This window comes from Mesocricetus auratus, unplaced genomic scaffold, assembly GCF_017639785.1.
Source record: "Mesocricetus auratus isolate SY011 unplaced genomic scaffold, BCM_Maur_2.0 Super-Scaffold_100004, whole genome shotgun sequence".
NCBI classification, from domain to species: domain Eukaryota; kingdom Metazoa; phylum Chordata; class Mammalia; order Rodentia; family Cricetidae; genus Mesocricetus; species Mesocricetus auratus.
This window is the reverse complement of record NW_024429189.1, coordinates 70,322,168-70,343,032: the sequence shown is the minus strand read 5'-3', so window position 1 is coordinate 70,343,032 and position 20,865 is coordinate 70,322,168. Positions and strand designations below refer to the sequence as shown.

The 20,865-nt window shown below is 41.9% G+C and overlaps 2 long non-coding RNA genes across 2 annotated transcripts in view; both read right to left on the bottom strand.

The window, feature by feature from the left end:
• LOC121140455 overlaps positions 1 to 2,413 on the bottom strand; it is a 39,595-nt gene extending 37,182 nt beyond the window's left edge. The window contains exon 1 of the long non-coding RNA XR_005877296.1: positions 2,293 to 2,413. This is a non-coding gene — a long non-coding RNA (uncharacterized LOC121140455). The remainder of the gene's footprint in view (positions 1 to 2,292) is intronic.
• Positions 2,414 to 5,248: 2,835 nt separating this feature from the next.
• LOC121140214 lies at positions 5,249 to 20,533 on the bottom strand. Its single transcript, XR_005877013.1, has 4 exons — positions 20,434 to 20,533; positions 12,796 to 12,855; positions 8,339 to 8,406; positions 5,249 to 5,484 (listed from the first exon to the last, which is right to left on the bottom strand). It is a non-coding gene; the product is annotated as an uncharacterized LOC121140214 (long non-coding RNA).
• Positions 20,534 to 20,865: the final 332 nt, after the last annotated feature.

Below are 20,865 nucleotides of genomic sequence, written 5' to 3'. Positions count from 1 at the left end.
TCTACCCTTCTCATGTATATGAGCCTCTACTATGTGCCAGGGAGTATTAGATGTCACACACAGTCATGCACAAGGAGAACACAGAACTTGACTTCATCAGTCTTTAACCTTTTGGAAAAACAATGATAAAACATGTTATTATAGGTGTGATAATGTTTCAAAGGGCAAAGAATGGGTTTTTAGATTCTGGGACTCAAACTCAGTTCGGCATCCTTGCTTGGTAAAGCACGTTACCAGCTAAGTCACAGCCCCCGGCCTTGGTTTGGATTTTTACTTGGGGATATATGTGACAATATGTACTTCAGAAGCTGATTCTGGTACATAATGCCATGGGCAGGCTTAGGGGGGTCAGGACGCAAATGCTATACCAGCGTGGTGATAAGGAATGGCAGACTGTGAGTAGATGGGGAAGTTGGCCAAGGTGTACATCCTCAGGTTTGATATCCCTGAAGATTGATCTTGAATTAAGGTCAAAGAGTCCAGCCTTCATACCCCCATCAGCTTTGTCTCAGCCTCTAGGAAACCTACTATGAGGCTGTGACCTGCATTAAGAAGTTTCTGATCAGGAGTGCAGATGTGAGGAGAGGAAGCATGTACTCTAAAGAGGGCATCTAGGCAGAGCACTAGAATTCACTCCTCCAGCAGTACATGTTGAATGCAACACACACACTCACACCTGCATCTCAGAGATTGAGTGCCCCTCAATGTAAGGTTAATAGAACCAAGTCTATAGTGATGATCAGCTTAGAATATGATAACCAGTTTTAAAAAAGGTCGCTCACCCCAGACTTCTAATTTTGTAATGGACTTCATGTTTTAGAACAACACCCCTCCCTCCTCCCCCAATGACACACAAATGGTCCTCTAGGCTGCTACAGAAAGTAACAGAGTCCATTTTGCAGTTATTAAAAGAAAAAGCTAATTCTGGATGAGAGGAGATAAGAGCAGGAACCACCCGAACTAATCTGCTGTGCTCTTCTGACACCACTGCGTTCCATAGGTGGCTAGGAGTGGGCTTGGAGCCTGGTGATCCGGGATCAGACATACTTCTACTGTCTGCTCATGTGAACTTGAGCAAGCTTGCTGGTTTGCCTCACACTTGTTTCCTCATCTACAGGACAAGGGTGGCACAGCACTTGCTTCATGGGATTGCTGTAAGGATTAAATGAACTAATGCATGTGCAGTGCCTCAGACAGACCTGAGACACAGGAAACACTTAAACGATGTTACTCAATCCCATTAGGCTCCATGATTTTTTTTCCCAGATAACTGGAAAACTTAGACTTTTGAACCTGCTCCAGAGCCACTTGCTAAGTGTTGCCAGCTGTTATGGCAATGCCACAGTCTTCAAAGCCCCAGAATCCTCCTAGATTTATGCTCTGCTATCTACAACATCAAGGATCAGGATAACCATGCTAGTCCCAGGCAGAACATATGAACTGCAACTTACTGGACAGGAGAGGAGATTTCTCTGCCTTTAACATTTTATGGAATTTACATATCTGTCTCCATTTCCATCTTATATACCAGGATTTTGTCTTGTGACCAAGTTTAGCTGAAAGGAAAGTTGGGAAATGTAGTCTGCATCTAGGGCAACCAAATATTGAGCTAAATTATGGAGGGCTTCTATTGTTGACGAAGTAGAGGGGGATAGTGGCGACCATGCAGCAATCTACCAAATGTCCTGCCTTTGCTGTTGACTTAGGGAGGTCAGGAAGGGATGGTCCCCACGAGTGCTGTGTCACCATGGCCTGCCTTGACGTCAATCAGAAACACGACTGCAACTGTTCTTTCTCTGACCAGCAGCTGGCAGCCTGATCTCCAGAGCTCACTGTATGGAGTTTGGAATGGGTCTTGACTGAGAATGGATACCCCTCCAGCAGAGCTAACTTCATAGCCCCTGTGTACACTGGGCTCCCAAGTCCTTCTACATCCTCTTTCTTGACAACCTTCCCCTCTCCTTACACTGGCTTAGCCCAGCCTCTCTGTAGATTTCAATGTTCAGATTGTCTGACCTGGCTGGAGTGATAGAGGCCCTGGAAGAGCTGCATCTCAGGGGTGGAACCTAGGTGAGCCGGATCACCAGCATATTCAGATACTTGTGATGTCTATCAGACAGACAGACAGACAGACAGACAGACAGAGACAGACAGAGATGGCAATAAAAGCTGCTTCCTACACTCTTATTTTACAAGGAGGTTTATGTACTTCCAGGCATTTTTTAACCCAAAATTTCTCTTGTTACCCTGGCTTGGTATGTGACTGCTCCAGAAAGGGTTTATGTGTCTTACCTTGTCTTAGGGAAGGGTCCCTCACTTCCTGCTTCAGGGGACATGGAGGACTCTTGCTGGGAGTTAAGCACTGGGCACTAGGGTAGCCCAAGTTACTCATTTAACTAGAGGAAACTAAACTGTATTCTTCTTAAAGGCAAAACATTGTTTACCCAGCCTATGAGCCCTCCTGAAACCGACTACTGTAAATGATTACTAAAGGAAAAAGGAAGCAGTAGTTACGAGACAACCACTGTACACTGGGAACTGCACCAGGGACTTAAATTGAGTCACTAAATCCTCACAACAGCCCTGTGAGATGGAGGATTTTAGCTCCATGTTGCACATGAGGAAACTAAGGCTCAGAGAGGCTAAGTGACTCCCCAAGGCTATAGATTTAAAATGTGGTAAAGCAGGACCGGAATCTGCAACTAATTCTTAGAGTGTGTCCTTTAACCTGTGAGAGCTGCCTCTTGAAAAGTACATTGAGCAGTCAGTGGTATTGGTATATGGGTAGTGAGGAGACACAATGACATGGGTGCTATAAAAACAACAACAACAATAATAATAAATTCAGTCTCCAGGAACATCAGATTAGCTAGGAAGACAGAGTAACTTTATTTTTAATAAAGATACACAACGTTACAGAACTGTGATAGTACAATCCATATCTAGTTAGGAACTAAAGGGGGAATAGAGACAATCACAGATGTTTAAGGTTTCCTTGGCTATACAGTGATTTCAAGGTCAGCATGGGCTATATTAGACTCAGTTCCAACAAAGGAGAGGTGATAAGATCAACACAAAACTGCACTTAACATGACCCACTAGCTATCCACCCTGGTTAGCTTGTAAGCTCTGCTCACATTCACCTTCATTTGTCAAGTGGTGAATTGTTATGTCCGGTGAGAGAGCAGACACAAACATAGTCATCGTGACCACGGGTTGTGTTCATATGATCACTTTACAATGAGATATGATGATGTGAATGGAAGGGGTCTTCAAATCAATGACTACACTACTTCGAGGCAACAGTCCTGCAGTGTGGATGGGGAAACACTCTAGGGAAAGGCTACACCGCCAGCATTCCTCCCTGTCTAGAGCATGTCTTCATCCAGACAGTTCCTAGAGGTTTTCTTTCTTCATGGTTTGGTTTGTGTAAAGCATCTAAAGCAAGCTCAGCAGCATAAAGCACGTCATTCTTGAATTTTTGCAAATCTCAAAAAATAGTTCACGGAATATACTCCGACTGAATAAGTGCACATATGATCTGAGTATAAAATAATAAACACTTCTCCTAAATTATCCTTTCATTTTTGTAATCATGAAACCAAAGGTGCATATTGTAGAAGGGTTGGAAATATAAAAGACAACCAAGGAAAATATATAGAATTATTTACAATAGTAATTAATTAGTGGTTTACCATAGTATTCTCAATGTTTGTGGTTCTTAAGGTCTTTCATGTGGTCCACGGGACCAGAAATCATTTCACAATATCAACCCATTGTCTACTGACTCTCATTCCATCATGATTGCACAAAAAGTCTTCTAGAAGCTATGTATCATGATAGCATCAGAATTCCAACAGACTGTGTGCTTATGCAACCTAATCTATATTTTCTGACTTTAATTTTGAGTACAGTAAATATTAATAAGTGTAACTCACAAACAGAAAAGTACTTGCTGATTCTCAACAGTTTCCAGAATATAAAGTGGTCCTCAGAACAAAATTTTTAAGAATCATTGTTTTAAAGTACAGCATAACTGTTTTATGACTGTATCCAATCTTAAAGCATGGGCATGTATTACACACATGCTTTTTGCTACAGTTTGTATTTGGACTGTATCCCAAAGCCTTTTGTGTTAAATGCTTAGTCCTCATCTTGATGATACTGGAAGATGATGGGATATTTCAGAGGTGGAGTATTGTAGGAGGCTTGCTTTTTAGGGGTGTGTGGTCTCAAATGAAATCGTTAGCTCTTCTGTCTCACATCTTGGCCTGAAGTGAAGGGAACTTTATTATTTGCTCTCTGCGATGATGTACTGCTCTGCATACACCAACGGGCATGGTCTGCCAAAACTGTGAGCTAAAAGTGACCTCTTGTGTTGTAAGTTGATTATCTCAAATATTTGTTAAAGTAACAGAAAGCCAACTAACACTTTGTATCCTGTTTTTTTCCACTTAGTTAATATATTAGATTGCAAATCTGTAAAAAAAAATATTTGCTTGTCTCTACATTATACAAAGTAGTTTATGTGCCATATGGGAAAACAGGAAATCCTTTGTACAGAATTTTTTAACAAGTTTAAAATATGATTATTCGTTTTGAGAATAAAAGTTAATATTTCTCATTGACTTTATTTGCCAAATTTTATCTAAATGTTGTTTTGGCTATTTACAGATACTGCCTACTCAGAGCATTTCTTACAGAAGTTCTTCATAATGTATTCCATCAATGCCCCTGCCTCAATCCCCGCTCACCTGGCTGACACCCATACCTAGTGCTATAAATAAGGTCACCTGTGACTGTCAGAGGCTCTATGCAATAAACAAAAATGGCCTCACTCATAGGCCAGCACCCCATACATCCTAAAAACAATTGGTAGCCAATGACTGACATGGAGATTCAAGAGATTGACATCTTTCCCCAAGGGATGCCCAATCATTTTGGTGAAATTTGTGCTGCAGAGTTTTCTGTGGCACTGGACCTCGGCTGGTATTCATCAAAGACTTAACCTTACTTAGGTTCTCCTATCCTGTGTTCTATTCTGCTTCTTTTTCCTTCTCCTGACAGTAAAGTTAAAGTAGACTGCTCTCAAAAGATTTACAACTCAGCCTCTGCTTCTGGTTAGCACCATCTAAGTTGGCATTGGTAGTAGCCGTAGAAGATGAACTGTAAATATGGGATCCTGGAGGTAGTTCACTCACTGGTGGGTGAAAATAAGGACTCCTGTAGCATTGGTTGAAGTGGTCACTGTATTTGGCACACTGCAGCAGTGTGAGTTTCACTTGGGATGGACCAGCCTGCAGGTAGGTGATGCATTAGCTAAACTTACATCTCCGGAGAGGTGGAACAGTCACTTTAAGAGGATAATATGGTGAGACTGCTGTCAAGTGTCATCCATCCATACAAGGAAGAAAATGCAAGGTTCACCTTAATCAGCGATTTGAAGCAAAGAATCTCTTTGATGTCACCTAGAGCTTGCATCTCCTGCAGCCAGGCAGCAGATAGAGCCAAAATACATAGAGCTTAATTAGTAACAATGCAGAACTCCAAGGCAGACAGCCCTTTGCTTAAGCAAATATCCCATGCCAAAGGTAGGACCTTAACAAGAAAAAAGCAAAACCCTCATACTTGGAATGTACAGGAGAACCTCGAATCCCAGATTTCAGATTTCCTGAATCTTCTTAATCTGCATAAATGACCCCTTATTTGCTGAAAGATAACCATCCCTCTATTTCTCGAAAATAATATACAGAAATCTTTTGATATAATGCTTGTTGTTCTTAAACCAGCCAACTATATTCCCTCCTAGCTACCAACCCTATAATTAGGGCCAAATATCAGCTTACTGGGGAAGTAGGCCTGTCAAGGGAGGGGAAGTACTATAGGCTGAAAGAGGTAAAGAACTGGTCAGTACGTCAGTACATTCCAGCAGAAACAGAGGGAATGGGACACGAGGATGCTCAGCAAATGGGGAGGGAAAGGGAACAGTTGTCAAACCTGAGTTAGCTAAGGGCCTCTATTAAACTAGTCTATTGCTAGGAGAGTGATTAGTTGCATTAAATGTGATGGAGATGCCAATCTGCCTGGGAGCTTATAGCACTGCTGCAGGGGAAGGGAGTAAGCATCAGAAAAACGAGTGTGCTAGAATGTGTCAGTTGCATAAGACTGGAAAACCCATCAGATGACTGCTCCTCCATTTACCAAGGTGAAAAGGAATGTTTTGGGAAGGGCTAAGGGTGGGTACTAGAGGCTGTTGTCTTTAGGCTGGGGCTGACAATAGTAGACATGGTTCCAGAAACCGGTTCTCAGTATCAGTGAGACTAATAGGGTACTGGTCAGTAGAGGCCAGGTGATAACACTCCAGTATCAGAAACCATTTTCATGTGAATTCTATCAGCAATGTTGTTACCCAGGGAAATCTGACCTAATGAATCAATAAAAATGCTTAATGAGAAAGAAAGATTGTGGCTAATAAAGCTATTTATACTGGTCAAATGCTTAGCATACAAGCATGAAGACCTGAGTTGATTCCTAGAACCATTGTAAAAATATGGGTATGGTAGAACATGACTGCAATCCCAGTGTTGGGAAGTAGAAGACATGAAGATCTCTAAGGGGTTTGTTGACTTCTTAGTGTAGTCAAATTGGTGAACACCTAAACCACCGAGGCCCTGTCTCAAAAAAAAATAAAAGTAAATAATAAAATGGAGAGAAATTAAGGGAGACACTTATACTGTCTGGTTTTATGTCAACTTAATACAAGCTAGATAAACAGTGAAAATAGAGCCTCAAATGAGAAAATGTCTCCATAAGATCCAGCTGTAAGGCTTTTTCTTAGTGATGGATAGAGGAGACCCAGTCCATGTGTGTGGTGCCATACCTAGGCTGGTGGTCCTGGGCTCTATAAGAAAGCAGGCTTAAGCCTGCAGTTGTGGTACTTGTCTTTAATACCAGCACTCAGGAGGCAAAGGTAGCCTGATCTCTGTTAGTTGGAGGCTAGCCTTGTCTACAAAGTGAGTTCCAGAACAGCTAGAACTATTACTCATAGAAATCCTGCCTTGAATAACCAAAACACCCCCTCAAAAGAAAGAATGAATGAAAGAAAGAAAAGAGAGGGGGAAAGGGAGAGAGAGAAAGAATGGAAGGAAGGAAGAGAGAGAGAGAGAGAGAGAGAGAGAGAGAGAGAGAGAGAGAGAGAGAGAGAGAGAGAGAGAACTAACACTGAGCAAACCATGGGAAGCAAGCCAGAGAGCAGCACTCCTCCATGGCCTCTGCTTCAGGTTCCTGCCCTACGTGAGTTCTTGTCCTGACTTCCTTTGGTGATGAACAGCAATGTAGAAGCATAAGTTGAAAAAGTCCTTTCTTTCCCAGCTTGTTTCTTGTTCATGGTGTCTCATTGTAGCAGTAAAAACCCTAACTAAGATGACACTTAACATGAACTTCTGGGCTTCACATTACACACACACACACACACACACACACACACACACACACACACACCACATGCACCTATACATCGCACATACAGGAGCACACATATACATACACACACAGAACATTTGCCCCCTGTATCAGATTAAATAAGACTGAGACTGGAGGAGCAGATATCAGGGAATAGCCATCACAAGAGAAAATTAGGATCTCTTGCTGTTTCTAGATCTCAGTCAATCCTTAGGCTCAGAATCCATTAAAGACACAGGGGTCGGCTTATCCCATTTAATAAAGTGCTGAAGCGCTATGGCAAGTGTCTCACTGTGATTCATCAAGTTCTTTGCCAATAGAAGGCATAGGCATTTGCAAAGAAAGCTATATCCTGAGGAAAGAGGAGTCTCCGTTCTTTCAAGTACTATTGGATCCAAGGTTACCCTGATCTGTAAGAGTGTCATCAGGTAGGAAGTGGAGCTCTGAGAATGTTTTAAAACTGCATTGACTCCACAGATGCATGCAATTGTGGTTGGAGGGGTTGAAGGAAATCCTGCACCCATTGTTCAACACAGAAGAACAAACGACTGCAATTCCAGGCAATGGCAGATTGCCTTGGACACATACATTATGTAGGGAATTTATCAGAGTGGCTCAAAGCTAAATGTTTAGGGGGATCCATATACTACTGTAAATTTAGCCAAGTAGCACCCCCAGCTATAGCTGGTTTTCACTAGAGAAAATAAATACATCTATACACACACACACCACAGAGTACACTTGCCTAGCATGAATTTGTCCTCAGTTCCATAAAACAAACAAATAAAAACAAAAAAAACCCACCACAAAACCAACCAACAAAACCTCAGACGGAACTGGAATTGTTGACATGCAGCAGATGTGATGAGCAACTTACCACATTTGAAGTTTTGTCTCAGGGATGCATTCGTTCCCCTCTTCCTGCGTAATCCTTAAGGATCTAACCTACAGAATGATGGTAGTTAGACCATTGCACTGATCCACTGCCTGTTAATGAAGCCATATGAGAAAGTGGTATATTTTCTGGGTGCTTTGGCAAGGTATACATGCTTCAAGGAGTAGACACCTGAGGAATTGCATTGTGAAGTTCTTAGGAGTTCAGTCAACTGGGACGTATGGAATTGTTTTAAGAAGTTGCTGTATTTGTGCCTTATGCAACTAGGAAAGAAACATAATGGACTGTGGTGTGTTGAACCCTAAATGGAACGTCTGTATAAACTTTCTGGCCAAGGATCAGGATTTATTTTGAAAGAGGCAGTGCACAGAATGTAAGATCTGGAAAATGAGGAGGAATGCTGTCAAATGATGTCTTCTGGACCTGACATGACAATCCCACTCACAAATCCACTACAATTGTTGTCACATGCTTAATATCAAACCAGCAAAATCTGCTGGCATTCCCATGAACAGCACTGATTGCACTCAGTGGAAAGACAGGAAAGTGGAGAAGAGGATATGTTAAGGGGGTAGTATCAGGGGAAGAGGGGGAGGGAAGAGGGGTGGAGATGATCAAGATGCATTGTATACACATGTGTGATTGTCAAATAATAAAAGATATTCCTTAAAAATTCAACTAAAATAAAATTAAAAAGAAAAAAGAAAGACACAATGTTTGGTAGACATCTCTGAGTTTAGAAAGCAGAATGACCCATACTGGAGGGTTAGTCATTTTATGAACTGACATAGAAGAATATTAGATGAAGAGGAATCTAATATTCACTCCATTAAATCTCAGATATCATTTTCTTCTTAGGCTCTGCTGTTAGGGACGCTGACCCGAGACGGGTGCCTCAGAAGAGGCCAGGCTGTTCTGAGCCAGAGGATAGGTCACCTTGATCTTAGCTCTGAGTTTCTTCCACCCGAGAGATCTAAGCATGTTCTGTTACCTCTCTGGGCTCCATGTTCTCAAGTGTAAAACATGGGGTTTGCGTTGGTTCAGTACTTCTTAACCTTCTCCCATCAGATAACAGACATGACAGATAAGATTTACACACATGACACACTTCCAAGGGTGTGCACCTTGGCACCCAGAAGAAAAGCTGGATGGTACGTACAACTCCCAGCAGGCAGTCAATAACCCCACCTCTCCCTTTCAGCCAAGAAAAGATACTGGAGGGCAGAGGATAAACGTGGGACAACATGGTAGGGGCCTCCCAAATGCTGTGCTGATTTGTTTAAGCTCAATGGGCCATAGTCGAATTGCTTCTTGAGACTGACTTTGAGCAAAGCTCACAACGGGCATATCTTGACATGATTCGGAACCTGCAGTTTACACTTTCTTTGGAAGAATGACTTCTAAATAAGTTCCTCCCGAAGGAATTCTGGAATCTTTGTATAACATCAATGTCTCTGTGATACTTGAAGCTAGAACACTAACTACAGAACAGACAGGTCATTTACTCCCTGTTTACTTACTTGGTTCAGTTTTTCTGCCTTCCTTTCTTGTAGCATTTTGAAAGTTTCAGTGTCAAAGAAGAGAGGGGTTCTATAGTCAAGAAACTTTGGGGTGATTAAGCCTCTGTAGATTTCTAGGTTGCAGTTTCTCAGGTCTTTTAATCTAATTGGCTACTAAGGCTGTGAATCTCTAGCAGAGGAATTAAGTTCATAATGTTTTCCCCCAAGATTTTGAACATGGAACCAAGATGAAAAGAAATGCTTTAGAAGAACTATCCTTACAGTAAACTGCTTCCGTGCGGGTTCAATGGTTCATGAGTAGTTTGCAATAATTCTCTGATATTATCTATGCTTGCCTACCCACCAGCAGGAGAATTGCACGGCTGAGTTATTTGAGGTGACATCTACTAAATATATCCCCGCCCCTCCTCATTACTTCCCGGATTATTCTAGGTTATTTGTGGACTTAACAGACCAACAATCAAAAGACCCATCTTTGGACCTTTTGAGACACAATAACTAAAAGAAAACCTATTATGTTTGTGACTTGCGACAATGCTTTAAAATGTCACTTAAGCTAGGCGTTGGTAGCGCACGCCTTTAATTCCAGCACTCGGGAGGCAGAGGCAGGCAGCTATCTGTGAGTTTGAGGTCAGCCTGGTCTACAGAGTGAGTTCCAGAACAGAGAAAGCCTGTCTCGAAAAACCAAAAAAAAAAATGTCACTTAACCCGGGCAGTGGAGGCTCATGTATTTGATCCCAGCACTCAGAGAGGCAGAGGCAAGCAGGGTTCTGGGAGTTTGAGGCCAGTCTGGTCTACAGAGTGAGTTCCAGGACAGCCAGGGCTACACAGAGAAACCCTGTCTTGAAAAACAAAACAAAACAAAACAAACAAACAACAAAATGTCATTTAGTCATGACTGGCAAGATGCCTCAGCAGGCAAAGGCAGTCGAGGCCTATCCTGACCAATGGAGTTTGGTCCCCAGGACCCACATGGTGGAAGGGAAGAACCAAAGAACTGACACCTGTAAGTTATCCTCTGACCTCCACATTCATGCTGTGGCAACTGCCCACAAAAATGCACCCAGTGCCTGAAATACATAAATAACAAATCAAATAAGTGTAAATCCAAACTTTAAAAATAAACAGTGTTGCTTAGAGATACATTTGAAGAATAAAATAAAGCACGTCCCATAGTTGTAAGCACCCATTTACATCTTGAAGTTGAGAACCTAGCAAGTAATATAGATGTCTCAGTGACTAGGCAGTCAGATCTTTGCTTAGATGCCGCCCGTTCTAAGATGAGTTTTATAATTATCCTATTGCAAATAAGCTCCCTGTTATCCTCTGTGCCCTCACCAGGCTTTACACATTTTAGAATTTGTCACCACCCAGCATTACTCCATTCTGTCTGCCTTACCCACTGGAAATTAAGTTCTGTGTAGTCAAATCTTTGTTTCTTTTTTTCTAAGCTGCATACCTACCTTCTAGAACAGTGTACACAACATACATGTCCTTGATAAAGCATTTTATACAAGAGAGAAATAAGTGGATGCTCTCAGGGACTTCTGAACGCCCTGGGAGCAAAGTCCTATTATTATCTCCATTTGGCAATTGAGGAGACCAGACCACAAACAAGGTTAAGGCACTTGCTCAAGGACATGATGCCCAATTAGGAAGGCAGTGTTAATTAGGTTCCTTTTGAGTTAGCAAATCTGCCAGTAAAGACAGACACAGCCTTGGCCCAGATTCTAGAATTGTCAGAGAAGGCAGAGGGAGTCTCAGGCATGGGACAGCAGCAGAGAGGGTGAACTGCAAAACCAGGGCACAGAGAGCCTTGCAGGATAGACAGAAATTGCCAGCTTGGAACTCCCATTTTAAAAGTAAACCAGCCTGGTGCTAGCTGCTGACCGTTGAACTGTTTATAATCATTCTTTTTCTCCCCTTGTCAGGTCCCTGTTTTCTTTTTGTCTCATTTGGGTCTGTGGTTCTGCTTCCTGAGGCCATGCTGATTTACTGAGCTTTGACACCAGAAAGGTGAGCCAGAAAGGAAGACCTATGAACCAAGTGCAACATTTGTCTTCTCTTGATTTCTGTGTGTGTGTGTGTGTGTGTGTGTGTGTGTGTGTATGTATGTGTGTGTGTGTGTGTGTGTGTGTGTGTGTGTGTTTGGGGTGGGGTAGGGTGGAAAGAGGGTTAGAACAATAACTCCACAGGAAGATTCAGAATTAGCAGTGAAGTCCCACATTCAGACGTCCATCTGGTGGACATGGGCGACCACAAAGAGAAGAGTTCCTTGACTTTCTATTGATCCAAGCCAAGCACCTTGTGTTCCATACAGTGTCCCAGGACATGGGGAAAGCTTTCTTGAGGTCCCTCTGGTCTCACCAAGCCACTCCTTTATTTACATATTGGTGGTAAAGTACATCCACTCTGATTGTGAAATGCCTTTCATTGTTTTTAGTGAGTTGCTGTTTAGGTGTGGGCAAGAGGTCTTCGAAAATGTTTCATAGCAGTATCAGTCTGATAGATGTGCACCTAAGCAAAACCATTGACCTGAGAATGCTCACAATAGGTGAGGTAAGTAATTAAAGAAGGTGCTGTGTTTCATTATACAAACCACACCACATTTACAGTGAGCTAAACTCCTGCTAGCCCTTCTACAGTCCTCACACGTAATGGCTTAATCACTAAGAGCAGGTTCCAGGGCTTCAGAACAGAACAGAACATGTTTGTCCTTTACATGCCATTGGGAAAGAGAAACTAGATTGCATTGGGAAAAGGCAGCTTTCCCAGTCTCTAGTCATTGGAAGCTTGGCTTGGCTTCAGGGCTGGAATTCTGGTTTTCCCCCCAAAACTCCCTAGCACTGGGTTATGCAAATCTTAGGTGTAACAAGAATTGGGCATGAAATCAATTGCAGGTTTTAGACTGCGGCTTACCTGTGTGTTGGTAGAGCATATTATTGTTTTCTTCTCACCTGGGCTGTTTTCCTCTTTTCTCTGGAGATGAGAAGAGTATAAGCATGGCTTCAGTTTCCCAGGTTTATAGAATCCCAGTGAACACCATGCGTGGATGCCCAATGTCTTCCCATAGAGGTGGGCAAAACATCTACTTGATTTCCTCATCATTAGGCCAAATATATATACATACACACATGCTTATGTTCCTGCTAAAACTGATGACTATGTCCAGGTCATATAGTCCATGCAGATGTTCTTTTCCCAGACCCTGAGAAGAATATGTTTTCAGCCTCGGTGCAAAGGGTAATGATAACGACAAAGTCAAACAATGTCTCACAAGCAATATGATGATGAGGGGAAAATAGAGCAGAGCCTCTAAGGGATCTCAAAATGCTAGAATGATTATCTTGCAGAAGGTGTGAGAACTAGCTTTGTGATCATATACATTTGTTATATTTAGTATGTATCTATTTGTTGTTGTTACTTAAAGCTGAGTCTTGCTGTGGAGGCCAGGCAGGCCTTAGGTTCAGAATCTTCCTTCTCAGCCCTTCTATTGCTGGGATGACAGGTATCCACCGCTGTTCCCAGCTAGAAAATAGTGTTTTAGATCCCAGCCTTGGTGTCTGGAGTTGAGATGAAATGAGGGCATGGTGTTCTTGGCAAGTGATGAGAACAGGTAATGTGTCCCCCGCACTCCCTAGCCTAAATAGGTTTGTTTGTTCTTGTAACAGACCTTTACTTATTATTACTTATTATTAAGATGGCTGGTTTCCTTAAGAAGTGTGTATCCAACTAATCCTCCACATAGATTCTTGGCTTCAGCAAAGACAATGAGTTTGCCATATTCAGCGTAAAACTTGATTGCACTTGCCTCCAGGCCTTTGAGCAAGCAGGCCTGCCTTTCCTGTGATCACGGCTCTACAGGAATAGTGCCTAGGTAAAGGCCCAGGAGTGTTTCAAGACCCAGGGCGAAGGAAACAAAGAAATGCTTAGTTTTCATTGAACACTGTGATGTAGGAACTTAAAAATATGTAGGGATGTCAACTTCATGAGTTATTAAACTTAATATTCACAAACGTCTCATTACAGTACAAACAATTTGTGGATGAGTTGTTTTTCTAACTTAAAAATTCTCATGGGTACCTACTGATTGCTGAAAGAAATCATTAGCCAATTATAAAATAATTAAAATAATTTCATTATTTGGAAATATAATTATATAAAAATTGTAACCAATTATGAATCAAAGGAGTTACTAACATAGGAATAATTTCAAAAGCCAAATTAGAAAATATTTTGCCCCAGAGTTATGTTGGTTGTGGGTGCATTCCAGTATGTTTGATAAGATTGTGGGCGAATCTACCTAAGATTCAGGAATCTCCAAATGTCCCCTTGTGGGAGGTATTTGCCCTTTCTGGAATACTCTCTTGGGTGATTTCTGTCCTCTACATTTTTCTCTACCTGAGATCTGTAGTAGAAATCCTCCCAAGAACTTTTCTTTAATTCTACTCTACTTATCTCCCTCAATATTTCTTTAACTATCAAACATAGACTTTGGGTTTGCTTACATTATAGACAACATATATTCTTACCTTATTTTGTTTTGAAGACCTTTATTAACTCTATTTTACATATTTATGTTATATTTCAAATAAATGAGAGCCTTAAGAAGGAAAGTCCTTTGCCCCAGTCTTTACAGGGAAACTGGGTTGAACTGCCTCCTGGAGGGGGACTTTTGTTGAGCTTGGCACTGGGCTCAACATGTTTATACTTAGTTTATAAGAACGTTCTGTATGTCCTGTGTTCGGCACTATGTTAACACAGGCACTGAATAATGCTTTTATAAATGTTAGCTCATTTAATTGTAAGAGCAGTCCTCCTGGGCATTCCTGCTAACCCATTTTACAGCTGAGGATCCTAAAGTCCCAGGTCAGTCACAAGGCAAAGAAACAACAGAAATCAGACTTGAGCCTGGTTGGCCTGGTTTCAGAGCCCTAACCTGACTTGTAAAGTGTGACTTGAACTATTGAGAGTGGAAGGAGGTGCTGCATAGATGATTAGGGCCAGAGAGGATGACAATCGGAGAAGCCTAACAAATAGGGACAGCACACATGTTTCGGATTCAAGACTGAAAAGGTATTCCAGGCAGAAAGAATGTCCTGTGTCATAGTCTGTGTACAAGCAGATTCTGTGATTTGTCCTAGGAGATGCAGCTGACTATATGATTGGACTTTGGTTTCCTTGGAGAGGATTGACAAAGACACGACTTGAAAGGGAACCAAGGAAAAGAGAATGCTGTTGATCACGATGAGGTATTTGGCTTTGATCAGTTTTGACTTTGGTAGGCTGACTGTTAATTCTCTTCTCTCTCTCTCTCTCTCTCTCTCTCTCTCTCTCTCTCTCTCTCTCTCTCTGCTCTCTTTCTCTCTTCTCTCTCTCTCTCTCTCTCAATTTCCACATGACAATTATGAAGGAATATCTTGATAAATGCAGCTATGTGAATAAATAAATAATGAAACAAAAATTTTTAAAATGCATCCATATGGGAGAAATACAGAAAAAACATTAAAGTGAGAGATCATGATCACCCTAGGTTTTGCAAAGTTCAAAGAGCTCAGAACACACTAGCCTGGACAGTGTTTGGGGAACCATACCCTATCCAATCTTGCTATACTGAGAATAATTAGCATAATTAACACAGCTCCCGTGAAAGCATGCAAGTTTGTAATCTAGCAATCCCACCCCAGGTATATTCAAATATGGAGATTTCTTTGTGCTTACTTATAAGGATGTCCATATCACAGCATATAGCACAAGATTGAGAGGAAATCCAAAAGTGCCTTTTGAAAGCATTGTTTTTAATATTTAGTCTATCTTTAGTTATGTGGATGTGCGGGTTATCTATATATGAATGCAGGTACTCACAGAGTCCTAAGTTGTTGGATCCACCTGAAACTGGAGTTATATGCCTCTCCTCTACTGCCTAGATTCTTAGTTGGGGTCATCTTTGTGGATCTCTGAACATTTCCTAGTGTCAGCTTTCTCTTTAAACCTACACTGGCTCCCTCTATTAAGGTATCTCTTTTCTTGCTCTCCTCTATTCCTCCCCTGTCTCAGTCTTCCTGACCCCTCTTGTTCTTCCCCTTCCTCTTCTCCCCTTCTCATTTTCCTTCCTCCCTCCCTCCCCCCAGTTGTGCTCCCAATTTTCTCAGGAATTCTAGTCCCTTTTCCTTTCTCCGGGGGACCATGTATTTTTCTCTTAGGGTCTTCCTTTTTTCATAGTTTCTCTGGTAGTGTGGATTGTAGGCTGGTTGTTCTTTCCTCTATGTCTAATATCCATATATGAATGAATGCATACCCTGCTTGTCTTTCTGCCTCACTCAGTATGGTTTCTTCCAGTTCTATCCATTTGTCTGTGAATTTTGAGATTTCATTGTTTTTTTTTCCGCTGAGTAATACTCCCTTGTGTAAATGTACCACATTTTCTCCATCCATTCTTTACTTGAGGGACATCTAGGTTGTTTCCAGGTTTTGGCTATTACAAATGGTGCTGCCATGAACACAGTTATATGTTCTTGTTGTATGAATCTGTGTCCTTTGGGTATATGTCCAAGAGTGGAATTGTTGGATCATGAGGTAGACTGATTCCCATTTTTCTGAGAAACCATTGGGCTGGAGAGATGACTGAACTGTTAAAGGCTAGGCTCACAACCAAAAGTATACAAAATCTCTAAGTTTTCAAATGTTTTCTCACCCTCATTTCATTGTCCTTTATTTGCTAGGCAGGTCCATCAATCTATGTCTCATGGATTTAACTTTCCACAAAACTCTCAGCAAAGTTAGCTTCCCACAAGAGGGAGAAGGGCAAAGAGCTTGAACACAGTCTGCAAAGTTACAGGCAGAAGCTGGCTTTGGAGAATGGCTGCTTTTGTCTACTGTATGGTGTCTTACTGTGTCTCTGGCCTTCATATGGCACAGGCAGGTGACAGACACAGTGTGTCTCAGGCAAGGTGCTCAGCCTGGGAAGACTTTTGTTTATGCACTGGCTGTCTTAGCACTTAAACTCAGAGATGGAGGCTGTGAAACTTCTGCCTTGCTTTGGTTTAGGTGACAGTCCTATGTGTGTGTTCCTTGACACATTCCAGCACAGGAGTAATTTTTTCATTGACTTTTGTCAGTGTGAAGTTTGGGCTTGCTGAAAGAGATGGATTTTTGCCAAGTATCTAATATCAGTCTTCTTTGTTTTAAGATGCATATGTGACCTCACTAAAGGATTGCAGGGGTGAGTACAAACCAACTAAGAGCCCCATAGAATGCATGAGCTATCAGTCATAGCTAATAAAGGAAGCCAAGGGTCAAAGACCATTTCAACTGACAATGCGCAGTTTTCAACTGAAAACTGCCCAGTTGCTACCATGTGGTGTTTTCTCTGTCAGAAGACGACTCCTACCTGAAATGTCGGAGCGAGTTCTTGCTGAGCTGGTTCTGGGATTAAGCTGTGTAATTTCATCTCTCTCAGGTGTGGGACACTTGTGTGTACAGTAATACGATTCTGTACCGTCAGGGAAACAGTGTGCCTTTGTCAGCACTGTTGACTGTCGAATCCCTGAATCATGACCTCACTTACAGTCAATCCCTCTGCAGGCCTAAGCCCCTTGTGGTTGCGGTTTGCACTTCTGCTGGGAGGTGCAACATTTTGGCTGCCTGCACTTTGGTCATGTCACTCAGCACAGTGAAGCTGATGCGTGTCACCAGCCAAGCTGGACCTCAGAAATACTTTTCTTTCTAATCCTTTGGAGTCAGCTCCTCGGCACCAAGTGCCTGGCAAAACTACAATATTTTTAAGAAAGGGGGAAGATAAAAATATTCAATAATTTGCATTTGTTTTAGTTGACAGTTGTATCAATTACTTTTCAGATGCTTTTGTTTCTTACTGAATTCTTGCATCTCTGAAGTGTTGGATGTACTCTAGAATACAAAATTCCAGCTAGATTGGCAATCCTAACAACTAATGTTCACTGAATTCTCAACAAGAGACAAATACTGTTCTTCATACTTCATACACAGTTTGCTTATTAGTGCCATTCTTGTTGACTACTGGGGATCAATTCAAGGTCTTAGCCATACTAAGCAAGTGCTCTACAATTGAGCTATAATCAATGCTTTACAAAAGTTGTTGCACTTAATACAAGATACCTTCTCATGTTTACAGATTGGAGAGTGAAATATGGATGAAGTTAAATAACTTGACTAATGCATCCATTTAGGAAGCAAGCAAATAATTAATAATAATAACAATAACAATAATGCTACCTATTCTTTATTTTACAACTTGAGGTCATCTGTTCTTGAGCACTAAGACTTTAGTTTCTGTATCATAAAGCTATACAGACAACTTGTAAGATAAAATTGCTGCTTTCTTGTAATCAAAATTTGAATATCATCAATTTCTTAAGTTTCTAACTGGTGTGTGTGTATGTGTGTGTGTGTGTGTGTGTGTGTAGCAGCTGTGTGCTTGAGTGTGTGTGTGTGTGTGTGTGATTAGAGAATAAGCTTGTGTTGTTCTTTAAGTACCATACATCTTGTTCCTTGCGCTGTACCTTGAGCTCTTAGTAGTGTCTACCATATAGTAGGCACTCAACAAGCATGTCAAACAAACAAATGAACACCAGACTCAGAACAGAATGCAATACCTGTGGATTCTTATGTTCCTCACTCAGCAAAGCCAAGGTAGCAATATTTTCTGTGCATTTAAGTTCAAGTAGAGATATGTAGAAGATACCTATTTTACTGCCTTTAGGGGAGCCAGCTAATTGCCTATACCAGGTAGAAATGTTTGCAAGAGTTCAAAGAGTTCTTGAAGTTTCCTTTTTTGGTTGAGAAGTTAGTATGTAGACTAACTTAAATATGTGTATCAGGCTTTAGGTGGGAGGGAGGGTCTCTTTAAAATCTATCAGCAACATAACATTGTGAGCGTGTAAACACCGAGCTTTCTGGCTGCTGGTATAAACACTGACAACGTCTAACCTCTCTGGTCAGTACACACAGGAAAGGAGAACCTGTGGACCAGTCATGTGGACACTGGCTGATGGGGCCTTTTTCTTAGGCGACAGGTACTGGAGTTAGAGGCATCTTCTATGAGATCAATTCATGGAGCCTCAATGTTTTATATAATGTGTTTGTATAGTTTGGGTGAGACCTGGGACTAGCTGGTTGCAGCAGAGGGCATGCTAGGACAGACTGAGAATTATCGAGATTTTTGAGCCAAACTAGAGACCTTATCTACTGTCACTGATCAGTTTTTAATTCAGAGGAATTGAGTTGACCCTAAAGGCTAACTTTACAAAAGTTATCCCAGGGGTCTCCCTCCCTGCATCCCAGAACAGGTCCTGACATCATACTCCACACTTTGCAGAGACTGTAGCTTCTAGTGAGTTCTGTATTTGCATAAGCTAATGCACAGAGTGCTTTCCCTACACCTGGGACCAGAACAGGGTGAGCTGACACTTTAACTGCTCTCTGCTGCTTAGCAAAGATCATTATCTGCAGGTAGGGTGTGCTACAAAGAGCAGCCTGTGCCACTGACATCACATGGAGAATGAGATGGTCTACTTAGGGCACATGAGAAATCCAGGTCCTGGGAACCAGCTGAGGCTGGTTGCTTGCTTGGTAACCCAGCTCACTAAGCAGGATGTAATTTAAATAAATGGTCTACGCTAAGCTTGAGTTGGTGGTGCACAGCCAGAAAGCTTCAGCTCCGTCTCCATGACACACTTCTTCAAGGAGTGGTGTAGGCGTATTCATTAAGGTGGTATCTCCTTAGTCCTCTAGCATGCTGGGTCTGAGTTTTCTGGTACTTTCTACAACGGTACCCAAAGGACTCCCCACTGTCTGCATTGCCACAGTCCAAGTAAAGGCAGAAGGAAGTGAGTTTGCAGCCTTTTAAAACTTGAGGTAAAGCCCTGTTCTTTCACTACAGGGATGGAGAGATAGAGTCCTCCTCACTGTCAAGTTCAGAGTCTTGAGAACTGAGATGTATAGTCAGTTCTAATGTCTGTCTGTCCACATTGCTCAGCTAAGAGGCTGTAGCATCCGAATAACAGCAGCAATGGAGACCCTAAATACTTATCAGGAAAGCCCCCTTCCATTGCCCCTCCCCCCACTTCTTATAGAGGGCGCAGAGTGGAAGACTGTTGTGGTGAGGTTGTACAAGCACTGGAAGATTCCATAAGACAGTGCATGCTGAATTTTAAAGTTTCCAGAATTTAAGCAAGTGTCCTTTAGCAAAGACTGGGCTTTTCTTTTTCTACTTCATATTCTTGATTATTTAGCGGGTTATGATGTTCAACCGTCTACCCTTTTGAAATTCCCATATGTTAAAGATTTGTTTCTATTTTTTTTAATTTATGTGCTCCCATGTGAATCTGTATATGTGTGTGCCTAGCATGTGCAGGTGCCAATGGAACCCAGCAGAGGGAGTCAGGTCCTTTGGAGATACAGGTGGTTGTGAGTCACCAGATGTGGATGCTGGAGGTGGGACTGAGATCCACTGCAAGAACAGAAAGCACTCTTAACTGCTGAGCCACCTCTCCAGTCCCAGAGATTCTCATATCTTACCAAACACTGTCCTCTTCTTGTTTCCCACAAGTCCTCTTTCTCCATTTCTATAACTGATTCCTTTCCTCTCTTATGCTCCCTACCTCACATGCTAACTTAGGATTTCTCTGCATCAGTGGTTGCCAGGCTGTGGGTTGCAACACCTTTGGGGGGGGGGAGTCTAATGACCCTTTCATGAGGGCCTCCTAAGAGCATCAGAAAACACAGATATTTACATTATGATTAACAACATCAGTGAAACTATAGTTATGAATAGCAATGAAAATAATTTTATGTTTGGGGGTGACCGCAACATGAGGAACTGTATTAAAGGGTTGTAGAATTAGGAAGGCTGGGGATCACTGTTCTATATCCTTGGAAAAATCATCCCCACTCATGGCCTCAGTCATCTATTTCATCATCCCTCCAGATTCCAAATTCTAGAACAAGAGG